Source organism: Anser cygnoides, chromosome 4, assembly GCF_040182565.1.
Source record: "Anser cygnoides isolate HZ-2024a breed goose chromosome 4, Taihu_goose_T2T_genome, whole genome shotgun sequence".
Classification (NCBI taxonomy): domain Eukaryota; kingdom Metazoa; phylum Chordata; class Aves; order Anseriformes; family Anatidae; genus Anser; species Anser cygnoides.
The window spans coordinates 65,197,190-65,211,240 of NC_089876.1; the positions used below are offsets into that span (position 1 = coordinate 65,197,190).

At 43.1% G+C, this 14,051-nt stretch overlaps 1 protein-coding gene across 4 annotated transcripts in view; it reads left to right on the plus strand.

Moving 5' to 3' along the window:
- The window catches only part of TMPRSS11E (transmembrane serine protease 11E), a 46,678-nt gene continuing 32,627 nt past the window's right edge, over positions 1 to 14,051 (plus strand). For all 4 annotated transcript variants that reach the window (XM_048073584.2, XM_048073582.2, XM_048073590.2 and 1 more), the window contains exon 1: positions 1 to 357. The gene's annotated coding sequence lies outside the window, so the exon portion shown is untranslated. The remainder of the gene's footprint in view (positions 358 to 14,051) is intronic.

Genomic DNA, 14,051 nt, shown 5'->3' on the forward strand with positions numbered 1-14,051 from the left:
CTTTCCTGGGTAACTTTTTCAGAATGTGAGATGAACACTGATGACCGTTCCCTTCTTGCAGCAGTGAGTGCTTAGATGCACTCAGTCCATCTGCAGCTTGGTACAGCTTTGTGGGTTTTCTGGGTCAATCCCCTCCTGAATCAGAAGGTGGCAGCATGTCATGTTTGGTGCGTGTTTTGATTCCAGACCAACGTGAATTATTTTTTGTTGCAGGGATGTGGTCCACAGTGATTATGGTTAGAGGAAAGGAAAGGAAATGCGGGACTCGCTCTGGATTGGTGGCATGAAGTGTTTCTTGGCCTAGCCTAGACCGTGTCTGGAGATGGCAGGATTTGTTCAGCGTGATATTTGTTAGTGGTAAGGTTTTGCTTCTTGTGCTGTGCCTGTTTCCCTGGGCAACAGGAGAAGAGTGTAAGGCTGTAGTTAAGGTCATCCCTCAGATGTATTTCTCAGATGTGATTATGACATTTGCCCTTGCTTGGCCTGAGTTCAGCAGTGTATTTACAGAACTATTATAGCTCCTGATCATGTATTATGGAAGCCATGAGGTCCTTATCAGATACTTGAAATTAAGCATGGCCTTGTCCTTCTTGCTGAACCATGTTACAGTTAGCTTTTTATTGCCCGTGAGCTCTGTACTAGGAGCTCAATTTATATGCTATGCTGCACTGAAGGGGTGAGGAATGTATTTGGTATTCTCTACTCACTCCCCTCTGTCTGCCACGACTTAAACAGTTGCTGAAAAGTACAGTTCTCTTCTTAGTTGTCACCTCGCTGGAAGTGTGTGAACAATTATTTTGTGTGGTACAAACTGTCTAGCCCAATTAGACAGGGTTAAAGAACAGGCTTGGCAAGACCAGTTTTCTTCATGGTACTGCGATAGACCCTATCATTAGCTAGATAGCCCTGCCTTAACTTAGCCCAAAATAGATGAATAGCATCCTGGTGGAATTTTTGGTCGCAAAAATAGTATCCTGTGCTCTGCGCAAAAAGTATTCACACCCATCGGCAGCAGCACGGTTTAAAACTGTACGTGATGGTCCGATACCTTTCAATAACATCCAATGGAGAGAAGTCATGTCAAGTTTTGCTGTCTTATGCCAGTGTATTTTTCCTCCCTTGTGTCCTGTCTGAGGGCAAAATGCAGAGTTTTCCTTTCTGGCAGTACAGGCTTTCAGACTAGAATTACAAGAGAGGCAGCGCTGTGTGCTGCTTAGGTGCCAGATTGTAAAGGTCACCTTTTCCAGAAGGCTCAGCTCTTGCTGTTGGAGCTAAGTACAGCAAGGGCTTCTGCGTGCTGATGGTTCTGAGCATCTCCTGATTAGTTTCTGGCCGTGAGGAGTTGTCTGGGGTTGAAAGTGTGATTTAGGACTGAATATAATCATTGGGATAACGTTGCTGAAAAGTCATGTTTAGAGAATGAAGGAAGTTTGTGTGTAGCAAGTCTGTAGGTTTTTTCGTGTTTTTCTTTTTTTTTTTTTTTCCCTGTTAATAAGTAGTTCTCTGGCAAGCCTAACCAAAGTGAAACCCAGTTTTCTCTCTGTTTTGTAGGGAACTTCTGGTTTCTAACAAGGTGTGAGCATAAAGGTCTCTCTCAGTAGGGGTGGTGGTAGCCTCTTTTCCTCTCTGCCTCCTCCTTCCCCCCTTTCCCCCCCCCCATTTAAATTTAAATTCTTAAAACTTCGGAGCTTGCTGGCTTTATTGGCAGACACTGACCGTATCAATGCTCTTTCTCTTAAGAAAGCAGGTTCAAAGTAGCAGCTGCTCAGAGGTCTTGACTGGTAGGGAGAGTATCTGAGAGGAATCAAAGGGCATGAAGCAGCTAAAAAAAATGCAATTCATCTGGGAACTGTAAAACCAAATACAAGCATACTAAACAGTTCTGGTTAGAGGTTATAATGCATCCATTTCTTGACCACCGAAATGTGAACCCCAGCAGAATGGAGCAAAGTTCTATGTAGTTTCTGAAAAAGGGGCACAACTGAAGGAGCTAACAGACATGAGCAGTTCCATAAACATTTACTATCTCATTCTGTGCATATAAGCATGTAGACAACAGAGTAAGTTGGGTCATATCTGTATCCTGCCGTGGCAGGAAATTCCTTTGGTCCCAGTGCTGTTCCCTTGTGCCTTTGCAGTCTCTGTGGTCAGACTGGTGTGAATTAAAGTGTCAATTCACATTACTAAAGCCGTGCTGATTTACACGGCCTTACTGTATTTGTTTGCAAATGGCTACGGTGTGCATCATCGGTAGATGAACTGGTAATGGCCATTTGTGTTTGTGGTGGGTTTTGCTTCTATGATGGACATAGCTTTTCCCATTATCTGTTCCCATGAAAGCCAGGTTGCCCTCTTCTTAACCTTTCATTCCAGTACCAGAAGAGCTGTTGAGGCTGTGACACTGTGTGTTCTGATTTCAGTGCAGGTTTTAGCTTGTCTCTTGCTTTTGTACTCTCCTTGGCTTCCAGGTGAATCACTGCAGTTATCTGGTATCACACCCTATTTTTAAACCACAACGCTTTTCTGTTTTGAGGGCCAATGAAATACTGGTGCTTCATTGGACTGGAGTTTAAATTTGCTCAATGTGTCCTATTTTGATTGTTTTGTTTATTTTTTCCTGAGTAAGTTTGCTTATCAAGCACTTATCAGTGTCACCTTCATCGGATACTTGGAATCTTGAGTCAGTAGCAAAGCTATGGTGTTGCCTAGATAAATAGTAGAGGTATATAAAGCAGGGCTGAGAGGATGTTGATGGGTCATCTGATTACTCCCCCACCACAGGTGTGATCAGCAACAGTTCAAGTATTCCTTATAGTTTGTTTACAGAAGTTATAGAATATCTGAAACTAAAGCTTCAAAGAACGTGTTGGACAATTATTTTAAGTGCTTAGATACCATGAGGGTGGGCATTTCATTGCCTTCAAGTTTTAGAATGTACGGGGTTCACATTTTAGTGCTTAGTCTATTTTCTTTAACATTTATGGTTAGGCAAAAATTACCAGGGAGTAATTTGTCTACAGTAAATGAAGTGGTAGAATGGTGGAAGGAAAGCATTAGGCTCTGAATTAGTGATCAGGATTGGAGTATTGACAAGACTGTGTTTGAAGCTCCGATCTTGTGTGGAAGGTTTCAGTATAGCATTGACAGAGGTGAAACTAAGAAATTGTTTGTCTTGGGGAAACTGTCCATGAATTGGATTCAAGAAAGGTCTCTCCTATTTGAGCAGCAAATAGGAGCAGCGAATATCTCTCTGTAACTCCTTGGGCTTGTCTTGGAAAGGAGGTATTGTGGAAGCCCATAGCGAAACAGAATAGAAGAGGTTGGAGATAGAGGCAATGGAGGATTCACTCCAGGAAAGTTTAAGAACTTGTCTCTCTAGCTTTCTGGGAGCGTTTACTCATTAAACACCTTCATACAGGTCCCTATGAATGCATTTGATGAATTGCTTGTCCTTTCCTCTCAGCCTTGGTTTTTAGATTAAGCTGCTTCTGCAGCTCACTGTAGTTGCATCATGAACTGTCATTTGTCCTCTCTCTTCTTTCTGCTCTTCCTTTGCCGCCTGGCTCCCTGTGAGGCACTGACAAGCTCTGCTGCAAAGCAAGTCAGCAAAGCGAGTTCACCTTCCCTGACCCAGGTGTAGAAATTCTTGCATGCTGAGTTGTTTTTTTTTCCAGGCACAGCTCGATGTGCAATTATTCAGATGACTCATAATACATAGTCCTAATGTAATCTGCAGGGTTTTCTTTAAATTTGTCAGCACCGTTGGGTCACAGATTCTGTCAGAAACAAGCATACAAATGGAGCTTAATGTTTCATTTTTTTAGGACGCTTTTGTGGGTCTTGGACCCCTCAGACATGGACCATGGGACCCACATGAACACGATTTTTTTGTGGTGCTTCCAGTTTTGTCTCCTTTCTTCAGAAATCCTTTCTTCGTTTTCCTGAAAGCAATTAACAAAAGCATGAGGATCTTCTGTTCCTAATCTCAGAAAGCAGTTGCAAAAATTTGTAGTGTCACTGCACTCACTTTATTTGCTTTATCCTTTTCCCAGTAGTTTAGAAACTTTTCATCTATCTGGATTCTGATGAAGTAGAAGAAATACATGTTCTTTTTGTTCTCTGTCAGCTCTTGCAATCCTTAGTTATTATAACAAACTTATGATTCACTGTAGTTTTTCTTTTCGGTGCTGTAAGTTGTACTAAAATTATATTCTAAATTGACCTGCATGATCACCACTTCCTTTTTTTGTGAGGGGTAATTTTGTCTTGTGGGAGATGATGACTCTGGCCAGCAACTAATCACCTGCCAGCTGCTCTCTTGCTCCCCCAAAGTGGGATGAGGGAGAGGTGCTCCAGCCCTCTGAGAGGTGCCTTCATAGGAGAGGTGCTTCAGCCCTCTGAGCATCCTCGTGGCCCTCCTCTGGACTCCCTCCATCAGGTCCATGGCCCTGTGCTGGGTGCTGAACACAGAGCTCCAGAAGTACTCCAAAATTCAGATCAGCTCTCCTGGTTGGCATCCCTCACGGCCTTTTTCCCCACCCCAGCCTACCTGCTCTTGGAGAGGTGGAAGAGCGGAGTGGGATGCAGAAGGCCTTGATGCTGTTCAAATACTGTTCAGCAATGGCTAAAATAAATGTTGATAATGTATTATCAACACTGTTTTGATAACAGATCAAAACCACAGCACCATACGGGCTGCTGTGAAGAAAATAAACGCCATAACAAGTATGCTCTTCGTGGTAGTAGTACCAGCAATGAGTTAAATTGTTTTAATTGCCTCATTTTATTTTATAGGCCACTAACTGCTGCTTTTGAAGTTCTTTAAACTTGCATCGTGTAACAACATGTTAGTTTTAGGTTCTTCTGCAGAGTTTTGAAGTTGATATATTAATTACGTGTATATGATAGGTTAATTACTTTAATTATGGCCTCCTTGAATATTAAAGTTGCTTCGAACGTGTTAGATAAAATCTTGAATATGTATATTGACAAAACTGCAAAAATAAACTGGGAGAAAAATGTTTTTCCTTGAGGTCATTCTGACAATGCTAGATCACTTCAATTTTAAGGCTTCTATAATTTTACTTAAATTCAGTAGTGTTTTGTGTGTTTTTTTTAAGCTGCTGTTAAAGACAAAAGCATTATCAGAAAACTTCATCACAAGTGTCTGAGCTGCTCAGTTCAACTGTATTGGTTCCACTTGTTTTGCTTGTAATGTCTATAATTTTAAGATGTGGCCACAAGATGTTTTGCTTATAGCTATGTCCTGGTCTCAAGGCCAGAGGAGGCTGTGACACTGATGAAGCCAGGAAACCTCAGAGTTGCTTGCTGATCCGTGTTGTCACCTCACCTTGGAAGGTTAGATCATGGCTGTTCCCCCTTGGAGTGGGCGTTCATGGCTTTTGGGGAACCATTGGTTCTCAGCTGCCCCTTTCCTGGGAGAACGTGGACCTTATTTTACAGCTCAGCTGTCTAGCAGTGCTTATGGGATTGTTTGTGAAAGGTACTGATTCCACTTCCTGTGTTACCAAGCAGATTCTGTTGTTTTGCATAGACAGTTTGATTATTTTTTTCCTGCCTAAAAAGTGAACTTAAGTTCTAATAAAACCTGTCTTTTTGAATTCAAAAGTCTCTTTGCTTTCTGGGGAGCTCATTACATGAGAGCTGTCTCGCCAGAGGCAGCCAGGGAGGCCGTCTCTTTAGGTGAGCCCTGTTACAGATGGCAGCAGACAGCACGTGGGCATGATGCTTGGCTGCCCAGCTAGCCTGGGGTGCATAGAGGCTGGCTTCTTGAGAACCTGCTGGCAAGGAGTGGTGCTCTATGACGGCCTTCCCTTCTGCTCATGTGTGGAGGAGTCAGACTTGGCTTTCATCCTAATCAGAAGCGAGGTACTGGATACTTAGTGGATTAGCAAGCTAGGGCTTTTTTTTTGCTTAATGCTTGGATCGGAGGCTTTAGCTGATATGGGATAGCTCACCTGCCTTCTCTGTCCTAGCTCCTGCTGTCTGCGTGTCCAGATGGCTAGCACTGCTCACAGAGGGACAAGGTCAGCATCTTTGCTGCTTTCTCAAAACACCATCTGTGCACAGCAAGACTGAGGGAGCTGAGTTTGTGGATCTTCATCTGGCTGGCTTTTGGTTAGTGGTGCTGGCTGTGCCATTGATCAGCTCACTCATGAGGGTTCCCTGGTGCCTACAGAAGTTGAGCTCAAACTCCAGCCTTTCTCTCGGTTCAGATGTAAATGTCATCTCCCTTTTATTAATTTTTTAATGCTGTGTGGTGGGCTCAAGCTATTGAGAATACATACAAAGAAACTGTAATTGTCTAAGTCTCCTGCCCATAGAAAGAAACCAGGCTGTGATATTTTTTACCATCCCATATAGGATGATACAATATCTGAGCCAAAACCAGATCTGCTACCTCAATCCTAGTTCAAAATTAAAATGGAAATACTAGAAGTGGATACAGTCTAATGATCAGGTCATTTCTGAAGTGACGAAGTCTCCTTGTGGGAGATGCTATAAGGACATACTTGTTGTTTGTTCTTCCACTTTTCCTCTACAGCTTGTAATGCAATCATCTGGGTGCAAGCTGGTTGTGTTACGGTGGTCCATATTTAATTCTTGTGGTTTGTAGTTTTTGTTTTAGCAGCCAGTTCCATTGTGTAGGGGGTTATGTCATTCCCTGGGAGATCCTTCTTTTTATGATACATTTGCTGATTCCTCTGGAACATGCTGAGAGCTTCTGCAGTGTGACCACAGCTTGAGGCAAGTTCCCTCCTGTCACAAGAGGTCTAGTGGCAGCCCAGAATTGCCCTGTTATTTTTTGCAAATACTAAAAAGTTGTTTGTCACCTTCATATCCTACAGGAAGGTAGTAATTGTATAAAATGGAAAAATCCACTGTACACTCACTATTTTTCATTTCACCAAAAGCTGGTAGTATTTCCGTAGTCTAATAATTTTCCAAGTGCTGAAACTTAACCCTGGTCTGCAGATGATCAAGTAATAGTTCTCACTTGTACATGGATACAAAGGGGAATGTTAGGTATTTCAGATAAAGATATTTTAGTTTCATATTGTAACCCCCTGTATTCAGTTGCTTGCTTTCTGGACCCGGACGTGATTTCTTTTCATGTCTTCTCTTAATACAAAGAGGGATAGGTTTGAGGTAAACTCAGTCTAAATGCTTCAGTCGTTTAAAACCAGAGTGATTCTGTCACACTGCAGCTCTGTAATTGCCCACTAGAAAGATTCGAGGAAATAAACAGTTAACCTGGTTTTGATTTTTCAACACAGCTAGTGTTACAGTGAGCATTCATGTTTGTTTTGTTCATTTTGGGGCACAAGTTGAAAATACAAATGAGACAAATAATCCTTTGGTCGTTACTAGCTCTTCTGAATGATGCTAGGAATGAGACTTTTAGGCTGCGTACATGGTTAACGCTGTTTTCATGCTGACCTCTAAGATCCAGGTGGGAATCCCAGCCCCGCTCTGGACCTGGCATGTCTGTAGCTGCACATACTGCAATAGGTTGAGCCTCTTCAGTGGTCTGGGGAAAGGCCAGATGCCAAAGAATTGTCTAGATCATTGCAGTTTCCAACCTAGCGGAATGAATATGGTTTTCCCCGCAGCTCTTCTCCAGTGTGATAACTGTGTGTCACATGATTTTAGAGGAAAAATTTGAGAGAAGGTGCTTCCCTTTTTTTTGAGAAGGTGGGGAAGAGTAAGGTCCAGCTTGTTCTGACTATAGGTGCTTAGAAATGTTTCCAGGCCTTTGGTTTTTCATCCCCTTTCTCCCTGAGTTTAGCAAAGAACGCTGGCAGAACTCTTAATGCCGGTCGCACTCCTGCTCTCGTTTTTACCACCGCGTGATAATGGTCTCTGTTTAAGTGGCCAGCTGCCTTGCATGAGCAGAAGTAGCATTTTGAGAACCAGCTGAAGTTTTTATCTAGTAATGTTCCCTCCTAGCTGCCTTCGCAAGCCTCAGTCTTCAGGAGAAGAAGCTTCTGCCCTCTCCTCCCTGCCGATCCTCTTTGAAGTTCTGTTTGAATGTTTGCACAAATATTTTCTGACCGTAGCAATTAGTAATGGATGTTCCAGAGCAGGAACTTTCCCAGGCTGGCATGAATAACTTAATTTTTTGTTCAGAGTGCATCTCCTGTGAATACCTCAATAGTCTGATCGTCAGTTGGTCCTACGGGCTTCCTGTTCTGACATGCTGGAAGAGGATGTGTTATTCAGCTTGTCTTGATTATATTTTTTCTTTGGCACTTTACCTGAGCCTTCGTTGTGTTTGCTTTTTATGGACCAGAGTTTGTTCTTTGTCATCTACCTATGGATACGTCTCCAGCTTCTTGAAGGGCGTTGTCCAAACAGCCTCCCTTCTTCTGCTCTTTGTGTGCTCTTTCCCCCTTGTTTCTGAAGTCTGTTTTTGTCAAGGAGAATAAACTTGTTCCAGGCTTCCAGCATGGGGACCTTAAACAACTTTCACGTTTCTTCCAAGTGTTTAGGACATTCAGCTGTTATTCCTAGCCTCTCCCAGCAGGTATAGGTAGACCCAGTGGGCCCATGCTGTTGTCTCTCACAGGAGCTGATGTGTGGCAGATGTTCTGCAGGCAGCTTTAAATCGGCTGAGCTGCATCCTGGAAGATGTCTGACCAACTTAAGCTCAGTAGAGTCTCACAGAGCTGCCCAAGAGGCGGAGGGAATAAGCCGTTAACTTGAGAAGCTGCAAGTATCTGCTTCTTTTCTTGAGCCGCTGTGCTGTGTTTTAAGCTGGTTTGTTTCAGGTACAAGTGGCTGCCTAGAGAGACTTCTGCATGCTCACGGGTACGTGCTCTGTCTTGTACAGTCCCAGCGTCAAGTCTTGAAAAGTGTTCATAGGGATAGGGGGCTGCCTCCAGCACTTTTTGTCGCTTCTTCCCTGTTTCCTTCTTTAGTAGGAGTAATCAAAAATTGACTTAGCCTTTCAGGCAGTTTTGCGGCATCCTTGCTGTGGAAAACCAGTGTAAAAATTAGCCATGGACAACCTTGGTTGCTTCATAAGGGTGTGGAGGGAGTTTCTGGTGATAACCTGTGTGCCAGAGGCAGGGGTGACTCTTGAAGGAAACAGGAAGAATGTGGCTGGTGTGGCACTGGAGAATTTGAGCAAGGAAACTGCCCGATGTCTATTGTGTCAGGAAGGAAAATGTTCGTATCTTCATTTAGGTGCAGATGAGCTTGACAATATGTCTGAACTGCTTTTTGCTCTTGTGAAAGCATCTTCTACCTTATGTGTAAGACGCTCAGAGCAAGGAGGAAGAAAAATTCTCCTTCCTGCTATAAGCTATTGCTGATCAACATTAAGGCCAAGCTGTCAGTAGCAAATGTAACCTCTCAGTACTTTGCAGGGCATGTACGTGTGTGTTTATGTGTGCGTTCAGGGTTTAATACCAAGCTTGAGTGGCTGAGGACAGATAAAGATACATGGAAACCAGAGAAAATAAGCAAATCTTGGCTGGGTTTCCATGCTGGGCCTCTCCATTTCTGAGTTCTTTTGCGAGCTGGGGAGAGAGGTAGGTCACTGAACATGTAAGTGGTGGAACTGGGACTGCAGGGTAAAGAAGGGGACTCAGGTGTTCCTCTAGCTGTGTTTTGCTGTCCTGCTTCCTGCAGAGCTCGGAAGATTTGCCTTGTTTGACTTGGCTTTCTTGAAAGAGAATGGAGAACCGAAAAGGAAGAAAATGGCCTTTGTTATTAAGTATATATATCACACCTCAGTAGCATGTCATTGCAAGCAGCAAACTCTTTCTGGTTTTTCCCTTTCATACAGAAGAAGCTGATTAAGGTTTTTGGTGGTCTGAACCTAGGTTCCCGTGAAGCACTTTCCAACCAAAGTATGCTTGTATCTACCATTTAAAGGACTGTGATGTTTTCACACTGATGGCTAACTAAACTCTACCAGACCACTCTTTCACTCCCTATCCTCAAAGGAATGCAGGGAGCAAATATGAGGAAAAGGGCTCAAGGGTTGAGATAAGGACAGGGTGATCACTCACCAATTACCAGCAAAACAGACGCAGTGCAGGGAGATTAACTCAAGACAAAGGGATATTAATGAAAAGAGGGTAGTTTTAAGTTAGACATTAGGAAGAAATTCTTTACCATGAGGGTGCTGAGGCACCGGCACAGGCTGCCCAGAGAAGCTGTGGATGCCCCATCCCTGGAGGTGCTCAAGGCCAGGCTGGATGGGGCTTTGAGCAACCTGGTCTGGTGGGAAGGTGTCCCTGCCCATGATAAATTCTTGGAAGCAGATGGTCCTTAAGGTCACTTCCAATCCAAACCATTCTGTGATACTATTAATATAATTTATTGCCTATTATTAACAGACTAGAGCAGTGAGGAACTAAAAGCAAGCTATAAAACACCTTCTCTCCATCCCCCATTTTCTGTGGCTCCCCAAACAGCACAGGAGAATGGGGGTTGAGGTCAGTCCACGGTCTGTACCATGGGGTCCGTCCTCCAGGTTTTGGTTCAAGCAGCCTGCTCTGTTTTACTAAACTGTTAAGAATGTCTGGTGAAGATCTGTCAGCTTAAGTGCTATAAATATCTTTACTCCTCACACAATTAAGTCTTCCGTGCAATTGGCAAAATTTACAATTGGAGTGTAGTAACATTAGTGTATATTTCCTCTAACTGATTATACTTAGGTTTTTGTCTGGCCTTGGCAGTGTGTGGGAGAATTCTGCCTGTTAGGTTTTTATCTTGAATCTTGTGGCTAGTGACAGACTGCCTCTTGGTGTTACAACAGCAGCTCCACCTCTTTACTCTTTCCAACATCAATTAGGAGAAGTTGCATGCAATTTAGGTAAACTAGTCCTGAGGCTATTTGTAAGGATGACCACTGAGATAAAGGATGTGGAGGGGAGAGCAAAGGAAAGGTACATGGTTAACATGTTTCCTAGGTTCTTTTCTGACTTCTTCTTAGTGAGTTTTCTTCCAAGATAAGGAAAGGGGATGAGATTGAAATATTGGTAATGCTGCAAAGGTGCCACACCCCAGTGTTACAGGAAGGATTGCTGAGAATGCCAGAAAAAGGGGTGACCTTTGGTTCACTGTTGTTCAACACAGTACCAGCTCGTCTGAGTCATGTTGACTGCATGCCTGCTTCTGTCCCATCACAAGGAAAAGCAAAAATTTTATTAGCTTAACGTATTACAAATCAGATGGAAGCAAGTTCAGGTTACCCTACAACTGGCAGTTCGCAAGTTAATACAGTTTAGCGGATAAATGATAGCTTGCTGATGTGTGGTGGCTTGACTGTTAGCTGTCATCTCTCCCTAGCCTCAGATTCTTATTAAGACCACCTCACAACACTTGTCCCTTGTGAAGCTAACTGTCAACATACAGGGTGAAGATGGGTAGTCTTTGAAAGGCAAGCAGGTGTGCTCAAAGATAGGATTCTCAAAGGTGCTTGGTGTAGGGCTGTTTCTTTCAAAAACCACTGGAGTTGGTCAGATAGGTAAATAGAAATGGGTGCTGTAAGTGCTAGGCGAAAGCTTTTGGTTTTGTTGCAGATAAAAAACTTTGCACCCCACAGGCTACTCTTAAGAATAAGAATAAGAATCCCAGATTATTTAGGGTATAAACAGCATTTTCCTACCTGATCATGCCTGGAAATCAATTTTCTTCCAGCTGTGCTCAGGTTTCCGGGAGAATACTTGAAGCATATTACCCTGCCGGTGTAATGGAGGTTCCTGTCCCTGCATTGCGAAGAGCAGTGTCCCTTCAGGTTTGATACGTATGTCCCCATATTGGTATCTAATGTGTCTGAGACATACTGGGCTATCCAAGATGTCCTCTTGGTGGATCTGTCACGTTGGATTTGGCAGTCCTACACCTTTAGCAGCAATTGAAGGCTGTGCAGGATACAGGTGTCAGCACAAGCCTAAAGCTACATGCTGTTGGTGCCTTCAGCTTGAAGAAAGATGCAGAAGAGCCAGCCCAGCAACACCTAACTGCTAGGATAAGGGGACTGGGAGGTTGATGCTTGTGTATACTGCTGATAATTTTGCCGTGAATGTGCCAATGTTAGAAGTATGGCTAATAATAAGAGGGTTTCTGCATCCCTTTCTGTCCACAGATACTGGAAATTCCAGTTTGCATTTTCAAAAGCATTAGGATTGACACTGGCCTTGCAGGTGGCAGAGAAAACTTGAGCTAAAATGTCTCTGAAAAGTGGTATTTTTTTAACTGACTTTTTTTTTCTTTTTGCAGACTTTCCGTTCCCCAAAATCCATGTCTTCCTGTCTCCTGTGGGAATGTCATGTATGGCTTAATGTCATGTATGGCTGAAAATCTTCGCCAACACATTCTTCACTAACTGTGCAAGATTAGGGTTGCCAAGTACTTCCCAAGATCTTGGGAAAGATCTTGAATATATGAACTAAAACACTGATTATAATGGATGAGGGCTGGTGCACACCAAGCCAAACCCTTGTAGAAGATAATCACAGTTGTTGCAAAAGACTGTTGGTGTGTGTGTGTGTGTTATGGTCTTGCTATATTAAAATTCATTCAGACTTCTAGATTTTTGTACTCTGCAATGGCTAACACCTGTTTTAGATGAGCTTTGGATTAATTGCAAAGAGGAAGGGCATCTGCATACCTTAAAGCTATAACTATCAGCTATCTTTTCTAAGCATCCTCCAATGTGGAGGGAAAGATTTCTTGATTGTTAGCAACTAAGTCATAGTTGGAAATGCACTTGGCTTGGACATGTCTGGCAATACTTGTTCTTGCAATGCATCTCTTCTAAAATGGGTTTAAGAGCACTTCTGAATGAATCACACACTGACTGGTAAACACTTTATTTGCCTTGAGACTCTAGTGCAGTGTCTGAGAAGCTACTGAGAAAGGACTTCCCAAATGTCCCAACTGATCAGCGGACTGTGAGGGGATGTGCTGGCCTGAGCTTCTGTTGCAGCCAAACTGCCTTGTGTGCCATCCTGCAGGGAAGCCAGTCTTTTGGAGAGACACCCTAATGACAGAAGGCAAAAAGTCACCCTTTGTGCATGCTTTCTTCTTCTGAATGCACCCTGGTTAGTCTGTCAAAGCTCAGAGCATTGCTCTAATGGCTCAGTAATGAAAACTGCAAGAAGAGTTGAGATGAGCTTATATGACATGATTTCTTCCTGCCCTGTGACTTCAAGCTATCAGCTGTGTGCTGAAAGTCTGCATAATTAGAAACAATGCGGTCAGTTTTCCTGAAACATGGTGTATTCATTTCTGTTTCCTCCCAAATATATTTGTGTTTTCATCTATCCCCTCCACTCAAACCCAAAAGCTGAGTAAAAGGACTAGTCAAGTGGAAGCTAGCTGACTACTTAAGGATGAGCTGCCATCCATGAGAACCTCCTCCCTCTAATCCCCTGAAACCAGCAAAGGAGGTGTTTTTTCCCTGCCATGGAAGACTTGTATCTTTCAGAAAGTGAGTAATGCCACACAAAAGAGGACTTAATGAGTGTCATAAACAGGATGATTGCATCAGATGCAATGTCAGTGTTGAAGTACGGTTGTTTTCAGGAAAAATACATGATGAGCTGTGTACTTCATGGCTGTTATTCCACTGTGTAGCTTCTATTTTTACAACACTGCAGCAGCTTCTAATTTCAGCCAAGCCTCATAGTAGAAACGCAGCCAAAGATTGTTGTCTAGCTCTTGTCCTGCATGTACTCTTAAAGTGGACTTTAATCTGTCTTCCCTTTTTCGTTGTTAATCTCGGTCCCATTGTTACCTTCCTCTCATAAGAACAGCTTTTCTTTGCTTTCATTCTCCTGGCACACCTCTTTATGTCTGATCCAGGTGTAGCTCATCTGTGGCACTGGGATTGTACACGATGCTCCAGATGGAGTCTCTGTTGCTGTGTGTGGTGTACCACTTCAGACTCTGAGTAGCTCATCTGTAACACTGACTAGGTTTGCATTTTCCTTTTCATTGTTTGAATCGCAGTTCTGGCTTTAAGCCATTTCTGGGTTGCCTAGAGCTTGGTTAAGTATTTCTCCTTTTCC